General features: G+C 41.1%; 1 long non-coding RNA gene across 1 annotated transcript in view; it reads left to right on the forward strand.

Moving 5' to 3' along the window:
• LOC108636566 overlaps positions 1-12,021 on the forward strand; it is a 78,550-nt gene that overhangs the window by 4,637 nt on the left and 61,892 nt on the right. The window contains exons 3-4 of the long non-coding RNA XR_001918447.1: positions 2,263-2,397; positions 8,436-8,677. This is a non-coding gene — a long non-coding RNA (uncharacterized LOC108636566). The remainder of the gene's footprint in view (positions 1-2,262; positions 2,398-8,435; positions 8,678-12,021) is intronic.

Consider the following 12,021-nt stretch of genomic DNA (forward strand, 5'->3'; position numbering starts at 1 on the left):
GAGGAGTGACCCTAAAGGTGTGTGACCATTCACATACCACGCAAGACTTCTTGAGACTTCTGGGGTTTCCTTAGTGGTGACGGAGCACACGCACACAAGGTGAAGATTGGCTGTGTTGTGGTCCTTTGAGATGCTTTCTAACATCACTGTGGTTGACCCTGAAATGGCTCAGAGCGATGGTTGTGGATGCAAGGTGACACAAGCTGTTGCTGACGAGGGTCCTCTCTTTAGAAAGCCTTCCCGTTTCTCTCTCTGTGTGGTTTCTGTTGGCAGCAAAGAGATGGGAATCGAATTATGCTCGGCCTCCATCATCCCAGGTGGCTTAGGCCATGCAGTCTGCAGGGCGCTGGGTATTCTGCATCTAAGGCTGCTGCAGAGAGACTGATGGTTGACCTTTATTCTTATATCCTGTGTGTACCTGTGCCCTTATTATGGGCCATGCGTTGTTTTCTAAGTGCGCTGCTTGCCTTAACTCATTTATTCCTCCCAGGACCGCTGTGAGGTGGGCACCAATTTGATCCGCTCTGCACAAAGGAACAAACTGAGGCAGGGGGAGGTGAAGCCGTCTTCATGTCCTTCTATTACTAGGAATCGTTTTGGTTTTGCAATTTTTGACTTGTGGCTGGCAGTTTCCAGAGGGTTGTTTTCCTAAATTATCTGGTCTGAACTATTTGCTTACTAAGGATTTAAGTGTTTGTTTCAGATGATGACAAACGAACCAGCCAGGGCCAGGGAGAGCCCTGTGAGGTGGTATCACTGATCACCCTTCCAAGCCACAGAGCAGGTGGCCTGAGTGAGCCACTTATAGGAGACACCTGTAGGTTTCAGCTCTTTATCAATCTCTGACCTCAAGTCTGTGCTTCTAGAACACATTCCACGTTTCCTTCCAAAGTAAAGGCATCAGTCTGCATCCCTTATCAGGTAACTCCTTAAAGGGGTTTCGATAACCCATGCAGTTTGAATACATCTGTGGAGCAGTTTCTAAGTTGTATATTGTATCTTCAGTCATGCTTACCTTAAAACGAATAAGGAGAGATTAAGAATGGAATTCACTATCCAAAATCACTCCATTCTCAGATTGAACTGAGAACATTAAACATTTCTAAAAATGCTAAGATTTGTGTGATGGATGGAGGCAACAGCAGATGAGTCCTCCCAGGGAGGAGAGATATTTGTAGGTTCAAATGTTTCTACTGAAAGCCAGTCCCAGCCTCTTTCCTTCCTAAGCAACCAATGCTTCTCATTTTTTTCCACTGGATGGTCTCTTTGTCCTTGCTTTTTCAGAGATTAAATAGCCTTCTTTGTAGGGGCTGGGGGGCATGCTTTAAAGGTCTCACTAGCATCTCATTTGCTCTTTGGAGAGTTGGGTTTGGCAGCAGAGAGGGGAGGGCCTCTTCGGCTTCCAGGAGGAAATGTTCTCCTCCTCTCTCTTCCCTGTTAGCCTTAGTCCAGAGTACGGAGGCCGACTCCTCCTTGCGAGGGAAGCTTTGATCTGACCACCTGGCTTGGACAGGCTTGGCCTGAGTAGATGTTGGGATAATGTAACCAACAAGCTACCTGTAATATCAGCTGGTCAATGAGTAGCCTCCCCAGCCCCAAGGCAAAACTTGACATTGCTGTTTTAAAATAATAATCTAGGGAGATGGTGATGGACAGGGAGGCCTTGGCGTGCTGCGATTCATGGGGTCGCAAAGAGTCGGACATGACTGAGCGACTGAACTGAACTGAACTGAATCATTTATGTATATCTTAAGCTCAGGGCCCAATAGTTCAAAAATAAAAGGTGAGTACAGAGATTCTTCTTCTACTATGCTATTCTATTTTAATTTGGGGGTGAGGGCATTTGTTTTAAAACCTAGGTGATGTTCTATATCTATTAGGGCCCCCAACTGAATAAAGTATTAGACAAGTTTCTAGATCTTGATACCAATTTCCATCTCTACTTTCTCAAGACAGTCTGAGTTTTGACTATTGAACAGAATGCTTATGATATGTAAATCTCATAAAAATACATGGAGATTAAAAATATGAGGGCCTGGGCACAGACTTTGTCCTCACCTCCTGACACCTCAGCTAGGGCACCTGGATAGGGAAGCCATGGAACAAGAGAGGACTTTGGAAGTGAGTGGCGGGAGTGGGCATATCTCATTCAGTGCATGTGGTCAGTAAAAATTTGAAAGGAGGCATGAAGTGTCCCCTAGTCTGAGTATATTTTAGACCCCAATGTTTTCTTTGATTCCTAACAGTTCTCAACTTCTACAGTGTCTTTCTGGTCACAACCAGAATCTAGTGACTGAAATCAGAAGAATTTCACCTACTCCTAAGTGTGGGCAAGACCAGAAAAAATGTATATCAATCATCAAGAGTCAAAAACTCGGCTTCAACAATATGTCGCTGGTGAGTTTAACAAGCTTCACTTTTGACATAAACAAAACACAGCATTGTAGTCTTTCCCCATCATACTTTAAGCTTGATTCAGTGAGATTAATTTTCCTCTGCCCCAGGATGTCAACTCTGGCAGATCTTATGCTTTTGCCTCCAGTCTTATAAAAAAGATCCTCCAAGGTCACTTTAGGTTGCAAACGTAATCTTAGTTCAGTAATTAGAATGTCACGGCGAAGATGTTAATCAAAACTTAGAACGTGACAGCATTCAGTTGTTTGCCTTCCTTCAGCTCTGACTTGCTTCAGGCATGGTCCTCCCGTCTTTACTCCTTCTCCCCCACCCCTCCCTGTTCACCCCGCCTTCCTCTCGCACTTTTTCTGCCTGTTGGTTCCTCGCCAAGGTCAAAGACAGAAGGAGAGAGAAGGGAATGTTATGGTTTCACTAGGCTGGCAGCTTTGTTATTCCTGAGCCTACAGCTGCCTGCCTGAGTTAGTTACTGATGGTTAAATAGACCTTTTCCCCATGGCTGCTTTCCTGTGCTGCTTGAGGTGCTCTGCTGGACTCTTCCTCTTGCAGCTTCCGTCAGCTATCCGGATTCTTCTCTATTTTGGCTGGCCGTTTGTAACTCCTGCCCCAGCCTGTGGGAATCCAGTGACACCCGTCCAGCCTCTTCCACTCAGGTCTGCTCACCTTCTGTTGGGCAGGACCCAAGACAAGAGGAGCTGGATCTCTCTCTGGCATGGCTTACATCAATTCCCAGGATCTTTTGCCCAGTGAGCCCTGAGGTTGCAGGCTGATACCACCACAGAGCACAGGATGATGCTCCTTGACAGAATTAAATCTGGTTGGAAACTATCCTGTGTGGAAACTAAGTAAGCATAAATATTAGTTAATTTCTGTTTTTTCTCAGTTGTGTGCTGTGCTTAGTCGATCAGTCATGTCCGACTGTTTGTGACCCCAACTATAGCCCGCCAGGTTCCTCTGTCCATGAGGATTCTCCAGGCAAGAATATTGGGGTGGGTTGCCATGGCCTCTTCCAAGGGATCTTCCCAACCCAGGAACTGAACCCAGGTCTCCCTCATTACATGTGGATTCTTTACCATCTGAGGCTTTAAACCAATATTTCTCTCTGATAGAGATAATGATACAAAAATTGTATTTGATCCATCATATATTTTAGAGTTGTAAATTCTCCCAGAAAGATATACCAATTCTATCTTAATGTGGATTATTCAGACTTTGGTTCCTTGCTTTTGTTAAATGCAGTAATGTCACAGTTTTTTTGATATTTAAGTTTTGGTTTTGTGAAAATAAGATTTGAGGTTTGAAAGAAAGAGTTGTTATTAGCATGCTTTAATTTTTCTTGCTTTTGAAGTAGCAAAAATTCATTGATTTGAGGGTAAATTATTTCTCTGAAAAAAAAATGTAGTATACAACGAATGAGGGCTGATAACATGTTTCCTTGACAAGTCCTTTTAAGAGGACTTTCTAAGTACAAAATGCTGAGTAAAATCTTGGGAAAGTGTTGCTTTTTTTTTTTTTTTTTTTTTTTAGTAAGTGAATAGGGATCCACTGCACCCTTTTGTTTCTTTCATACTCTTTAGGAATCCTTTCTGAATCTACTTACAATTTTTTTTGTCTGCTTTGAATGTTAATACTCTATGAAACAGCCACTTTATATATGTTTTAAACTGTTGCCTGGCTCATTAAAATTCATTTTTAAGAGTTCCTATGTAGCTTAGATTTGTTTAAACATTTAAAATCAGCAGCATATCATATCTGGTCTGGTATGGTTGATGGAATAAAGAGAATATTGAGTGCCAAGTGCTGAAATCTAATCAGCTTTAACAAGAAAGGTACGATTGCTATTCTTTAGAAACTAATAGCAAATGATAACGTCTTATAACTTTACAGTTTACTCTCTTGGTTGATTCTCAACCCTTATGTGACATAGGCAGATCGGACTGCCGTGTCCTCGTGTTAAAGGTGGAGAAGCTGAAGCTCAGGGAGGTTAAGTGAACCACCCAGTGCATCCTGCTGGAGTGCTGAAGAACGAGGGTAGGAATCCAGGTTTGCTGTCTCTAAGTCCTGACTTTTTAGATGATAGCATCATGATTTTCAAGACAGAAGTGCTTGATTACTATTCGCACGTGCAAAGTTGGATGAAATGGTTCCTTTTTCCAAAGGCTAGTTGGGAGGTGGACCTGAGAGACAAGTCATTAAATTCTTGCAATAAAATTTGGTAAGGACAATGATAATAGCTATTAAATGAGGCACTAAGAAAAGGAAGGTCTAATTCAGTCAGAGGTGGGAGCAGGAAGGAGTTTAAGCTTTTGGTTTTGGTCCATGATTTTATTTCTCTGCCACAAGACCTGTATGTAAAAAGGGAAATCTCTCGCCTCCCCATCCTGGCCCCTGTGGTCCAGAGACTGATTGAGGAATTAAGTTGATGGTATCAAATACAATAACTCCAGCTGAACAAGAAAGTCTGTAACTATTGAAGAATTCTTGGTCTGGGAGTAAGGGCCCTTCCCGGGGAAAGACAGTAGAATTAAGGCCTATAGAGAAGATGGCTCCAGACCTTCGACCTCACTTGCTTCAGAAGTCATTGCAGCTCATGGTATTTTCCAGAGATGGCCACAGCAATATTTTGTCCCCTGTGCTTCTACAATAGTGTGACCTTCTATCCCCCTACCAAGAGGTTGAGTCTAATTCTTCCTGCTGTGAATCTGGGTAGTCTTGTGACTGCTTAAACCAATAGAGTGTGGGCTGCCATGGGACTCCCAAGACCAGTCATAAGAGGCGAGTCCCAGTGTTTGCTGGAACACTCTTGCTTTATTCAGGTTGTGCTGTGCTTAGTCACTCAGTTGTGTCCAACTCTTTGCAACCCCATGGACTGTAACCAGCCAGTCTCCTCTGTCCATGGTGATTCTCCAGGCAAGAATACTGCAGTGAGTTGCCGTTTCCTACTCTAAGGGACCTTCCCAACCCAGGGATCAAACCCAGGTCTCCCACATTGCAGGCAGATTCTTTGCTGTCTGAGGCAGCCGGAAAGCCCAAGAATACAGGAGTGGGTAGCCTATCCCTTCTACAGGGGATCTTCCCAACACAGGAATCGAGCCAGGGTCTCCTGCATTATAGGTGGGTTCTTTACCAGCTGAACTATAGAAATTCCCTTATTCAGGCTACTTTCTATAAAAATGAAATCTATACTATTAACAATGTACTTAAGCCATATGTATCTTCTCTCTCTCTCTCTCGTGTACCTGTATTGATCTATCAATTACTGATTTATTGATCTGTGACCATCTATCTAGTCATCTATCTTTCTCAATATCAGAGAAAATGTTTTATTGCAATTAATTCTGTTCTGCTAACTTTTTTAATATTGCAGTCAAATTATGGATATGTGAATTTGTTTGTACAAAGAATCAGAATGAAAGTTGAAGTTGAAAATAGATCTATTTGCTTACTAATAAGACTGTTCAAAAAGAAGAGAACTGGTGGAAAAGAGGAAAATGTCTAAAAATGCCTAAAATAGTCTGACCTTTACTCCTGTATAACCTCATGTTTTCTGAGATTTTTTTTCTCTTTCTCTCCAGGTCCTCTTACTCAATTTTTTGGTAGCCTCCTTGGCTACCTCTTACTTAGGTCTACCTCTTATTTTTTGGTGATTTCCACAGTTACTTCCAAGGCCCACTTTCCCTTCCTTTTTCTTTCCATTTCTTCTTTCCTTTCTCCCTCTTCACACTTTCCAAGGATGATCTTATTTCCTTTTTTGGCTTAACTACCATTTTATTGTAGACCATCATTAACTCCACAAACATTTATTGAGTGCTTTCTATGTGCCAGACATTCATCTAAGAGCTGGGGATATGGTTATATCTTAACATTTTTAGTGGTTTTATGCTTGTGAATTTTATTTTCAACTGGCAGTGATCACCAGAGAAATTCAAATATTATTGTATACATTTACATTAACATATGTGTCCTGAAGATGACGCATGTTTAGGAAAGAATAAGTAACTGGTTAGCAGCCTGAGCCAGCAGACTTTTCCTACCTCTTAACTTGGAACATAACTATTTATCCTTGGAATTAAGGTAGCATGATTGATGAGAACATACTTTTCCACTACGATGATTATTGCACTGTTTTGAATGCAGTTGGAAAGTCCTCGATGATGACAGTTACTAATGGTAGAAAGCCTATTTGAAGTGGATGTCAAGAGGGGAAGAACTAGGAAGTGTCATCTTTATGGTCTTCTTGGCTCTCATTGTACTGGATCACTGTGAGCCCGTTTACAGACTTGAGATGATCTTGATTGTTTTCTCTCTCAGACTGAAGTTATTTGCTAATGGTAACAAGGACTTTCCAGAGAAATAACTAGGGGAAATACCATAAAACCATTTATGGAGTTGAAAGCAGACGTCTTTGGTGATATTCATATTGGGCAAAGACTGTGCCTCATTTTGGATTGTATAGAAGGACATTCTTGGCTTCCAGCAAATTCTAACCCTAATGTAATTTGTAAAATTATTTGGTTTGGAAGGATATAGAAAAGTCAATTTGAAATCATCATGTAACTTTTACTTTCAATCTACTGAGGAGCTTAAAAGTCAACATGAAGCTACATTCATCCCACTGGTACTGTTTAAAAAAAAATTCATTTAAAAATAAAAATAAAAAGGTCCATCTGCATCAAAATGAAAAGCTACCATTTCCCCTAAATTTTGTGAGTATTTTTTATCACCATGCTGTTTAATCCTTTTCCTTTTGAATTCAAAACACTGAAGGGCTTTGTTCTAAAACTATCTTTCACCAAAGCAGCTGGTCTGTTTTACACAGAAAGAGTGGTTAACTTTTACAAAGCTTAGCATTCTCTTCTTGTAGCCAAGTTCTCCTGTTCTCTAATGCCAGTCATTCCTAATTATCTTCAACTGTGTCACACTGTCTCCTGAGGTTGCTCTCTGATATTTTAATACTGAAGACCTATAGGCCAATTATTTAATCACACCCTGACCTAGTGATGTGTTTCCTTTTGTTCTGCCTAGGCAAGAAGTTTCCTGTTAAACTGAAAAGAAACACAAGTCCCTTTGTGATAGGTATGGGATAAAACATAGACAGGAGAAATTAATAGTATAGTGGAGTGCATCTTTGGGTAGTAGCACCATCAGAACTCATAAAATTACTCTGAAGCATGGTAACATAGCAGAGTAGAGTGGGAGGGAGTGAATACTTATTGAAATACCTACCGTGTGTCAGGTTTATGCTATGGTTTTCCTATGCTTTCTTATTTAAATCGCACAACAAAAATTAGGAAGTGATTATTCTCCCTAACTCACAGATGAGAAAGCTAAAGTTCAAAGATATGAAAAACATCAATGCCAAATCGTACAGGTAGTAGAGGACACAGCCAGTGTTTGAACCCAAACTTGAATCCAAAAGCTTTATTTTTTCCCAGTGCATTATGAAACTATATATGGCCTCCATCAACTATTTTATCGCATCATGCCTCGAGAGAAAGAGCCAAAACGTCCTCACAATTGCTTTAAATGTAACGCTTGACCTCCGTAAGTGACAACAATCAGAGGGATGACTGTCACAGACGGTGAGGAAAATGGTTTATGATCTGCAAACATCAGCTCAAGAAACAGTCTTGACACTCAGATTGACAATTCCCATCCATACCATCAGAAATGAAAACCTGAGTGTCTCATTTTCCAGTTATACAACCAAAGAAAAAAGGGAAGCATTATGCTGGCTTTTCTCTGTGTTCAAAGGATGGGATCAGGTGCCCGATTGTGAAGATGCTGCATGTTGATGATCCACCCCTTACCTTCCACTAATTGGCTTCTGAGTGCTTTTCCTCCAAGACTTAATTAGAAACATCCTACCTGGTGCTTTAATAATGTGAAGATTTTCTTCATTGTTGTTAAGCCATTCTTTAAAAAAAAAAAAAGGAGAGAAACTTATTCAAAGTTTAGTTTCAATATGCTTGAATTTTAATCTCATATTTCTTAGCTGAAGCACATTTTTTCTTTTGGATCAGAAAGTACTCCTGGCTGCTATCAAGAGTAAGAAATACCGTCCTGAGACAGATGTCTGTTTCCTCTGCCAGGCTGGTGTGGAAGCCGACCCGTGTTTCCTCCCCCTTCCGAATGCTGGGGAAGCAGCAAGGAGGTATCAAGCATTCTGCCTAAAACATGTTTTCTCACCCCAGTGCTCTTGCCACTTCCAACGTCTTTAAAAATAACAGCAAAATGGCTCTGAAGTAGATGGCATTCATGTGAGGTAAGTCCCTAAGAATCATGCCTATCCTGAGAGTCAGGCAAGGACAAGCTTTGAGTCGAGTCAGACCTGGATTTGAGTCTCACCTCTAATGGTTTATCAGCAGCTTTGTCTTGGGATAGTGATGGGTCAGGACCTTTCCTGGGATCCTGGAATTTTAATTAAGACTCATAAATGGGAGACAACGGGCTGTAAGTGCCTATAACCTTGTAAAGGGAGTCTAGACATTTCTTTGTAGACCTTATTAGGAAATGGTAAAACTAGTCTTTGAACTCTCGGTTCTTGGCCCCCATTGTCCAGCTCCAATCTACATCACAGAAAGTTAGTTGGTGTGGTAGAGAAAAGGGGGATTCTTTGAAGGGTATGAATAGGATTAGAAAGTGCTAGGTGGATAGTTCTCCTCTGCCTCCTTCTTGGCCTCAAACCCTAGAAAATGATTGTTAGAGACAGGGGCCATCTGATGGAAAAGAAAATTGACATTTCACAATCTTGCTATTTGCTTGATGACCTAAATCAGAGGTCAGCAGACTTTTTCTATAAAGAGCCAAATAGTAAATACATCAGGCATTGTGGGCTCTTCAGCCCTAGATGCAGCTGTTCAGCTCTACTGTTGTGGAGTGAAAGGACTCCTAGGCAGTAGGTCAGTGTGGCTGAATTCCAACAAAACTTACTCTTCAAAATTCTACTGGTCAGACTTGGCCTGTGGGTCGCAGTTTGCCAATCCCTGACTTAGAGATTTACCTTTAGTTCTTTGGGTTGGATCACAAGTGAATTCCTAGAATAATTTTTGATGAGAAAATGAAGGCTAGGGTCTTCCATAATGACCTTGTCAAGAAAAATGGGAAGGACTTTGAAGTGGGCCAAAAAAAACCAAACAAACTGGGTGTTTTTAAATGGAAGTTAGACATTGCCTAGAACTCTCTTCTTGGTTATTTGGGTTACTTTATGACGCTGTAAATCATAGAATATTGATAGTAGTGGAAATTACTCTTGTTCATAGAGATGCAAGTGAATTTTATCTGAGGGAGATGCAATTGATTCCTCTCTCTTTTGTCTCCAAAGAAGCTAGTTTTATATAAACTAAGCAAATGCCTTATTTCATTCCAGTATTCCCAAGGTCCTAAACACCTATCTGTACTTTGAATTCTCCTTTGAATAGGTTCTGCCATCTTACTGAGTCCCTCATTAGTTATTAAGTTTGAGGTCATCTTTAATAAATGTCCATTTTATATTTGCACGGGAGTCACAATTTTGTCTTTTAACATCCAGGAAAGGAGAGTGTTAGAGAAAGTGTGTTGGGCACCTTTCATGTATCTCTTTAGAATTCTCTTGACCCCTCACCTTCTACTGAGATCACTGCTGGTGTTTTGTACAGGTACAATATAGGGCCTGACCCCAGGCCCACACTGCATAGCCTTCCCTTCCTGCCCTAGGGCCTCTCTGATATAACTGCTATGAATTCATTTACACTCAACTTGAAATTGTAGGGCATTAATACCAGTGGGGCCACACTTGACCAATGGAGGAAGAAAAATGGTGGATAAACGCTTCCTACTTTCCTCAGTGCCTCCAACTCCACAACCCTGAAGTGCATTTCTCACAGGTCTGCAGTCTGTCCTGACATGATCCCTATCCTTGTCCTGTGTGGCCGGCCAGCTTGATAATGTATATGTATATTGGCTTTGCCTCCTTCTGTTTCTCTCTTCTCCTGCTCTCTTGCTCCTTGGGATTATTACTCCCAAGTAAACTACCTGCAGGCAAAGCTCTATCTTGGACCCTACTTTTTGGGAAGTTAGGCTAAGACAGGGAGAGACCTGCACTTTAATGCTAGAGAGGCATTTACAGTGTTTCCTGGAGGCCATGTTGACCATGATGAGCAGGATAGCTAGGCGTGAACTCTGCTGGAAGAAACCTGTCCAGGAGGAGAGTTTGCTGGGACGAGGTAGCCCTGACAGAGAATGGGAATTCAGGTGAAGTTAAAGAGGTTAGCCTGAAACTGCGTTCCCTGTACCGAGAAATGGTACAATGAGAGGTCTCTGAGGAGGACTTGGAGAAATGTACACTGAACCCCATAGAACAGCCAGAATTTGATGACTTCTTTGCAGACATTATTAGACATATCAAAGAGAACTGGGAAAAGCATCAACTAAGAAAAGAAGCATCTACTTTTTAACTACTATTCCACCTACTGCCCACAGAGGAGGTAAGGCGACCGTGAGTTGACGAGGAAGGCTTTGAATTAAGGGGAGGAAAAGAAGAGACGGTGCCACTTTCCCCTCTTTATTGATAGTCTGTAAAATTGTGAGTTAAGATTAAAGGCGCAGAAGGGGAGATGTTCTTATTTGGTTGGGAGACTGAAGTTTTGATTTCAACTGGATTAGACCTTCAATTAGACCTTAGTGCCTTCTTGATACCTTCATTTTAATGCTGAAAAAGGAGGAAAAGCTTCAGAATCTGTGTCAGTTATTGTCAAGGGGCAGGTAAGGAAAAGCTGGCAGTATGGATGGGCTCTTTCCTGAATTTATCCCATTCAATGAATTAGTTAACTTTTCTGGTTTTATTTTCCTCATCTTCAGAATGGGGATACTAGATCTACCTTATAGGTTTATTTGTAAGGATTCAGTGAAGTACTTGGTGTGGTGTATAATGACTGACTGATCGATTAACCGAAAGAGAGAATGATGGTACAGAACTCAAGATTCCACTGGACAAATATTTTCACTCGTTGAGTGATCTCAGATCAGATATTGCCTCTTTCCAGTCAGCCTTTAAAAACTGTTGTAATCATCAGAGTGTCTTTTTCTCAGCTAATTGAGTAGGCAAATCTTTTATTATTATTATTATTATGGCTTAGATGATATTGCTGCCCAGCACTTTCCCTGTCATCTTTTTGTGATGCACCTCCATGTAATTTTCCCTTTGTTACCTAAGAACATCAAGGCACATTCTCATCAAACTTAGCACCATAATTAACAAGGAGACATGGGACTGAGATGCACATGTTTTTTTTTTTTTTTTCCAACTGCTTTACCCTTAATTTAATTCTGGAAGCATGTACATATACATCATGTGACTTAAGATATTATTTGTCCCTCATCAAAATGAAGGTGTCATTTTCAGGGTGAAATTACAGAATTGACAGAACTTAATCTTAGTGAAAGAGGAGAGTGAAAAAGTTGGCTTAAAGTTCAACATTCAGAAAACGAAGATCATGGCATCTGGTCCCATCACTTCATGGGAAATAGGTGGAGAAGCAGTGGAAACAGTATCAGACTTTATTTTGGGGAGCTCCAAAATCACTGCAGATGGTGACTGCAGCCATGAAATTAAAAGACGCTTACTCCTTG

The sequence above is a fragment of the Capra hircus genome, chromosome 8 (assembly GCF_001704415.2).
Source record: "Capra hircus breed San Clemente chromosome 8, ASM170441v1, whole genome shotgun sequence".
Classification (NCBI taxonomy): domain Eukaryota; kingdom Metazoa; phylum Chordata; class Mammalia; order Artiodactyla; family Bovidae; genus Capra; species Capra hircus.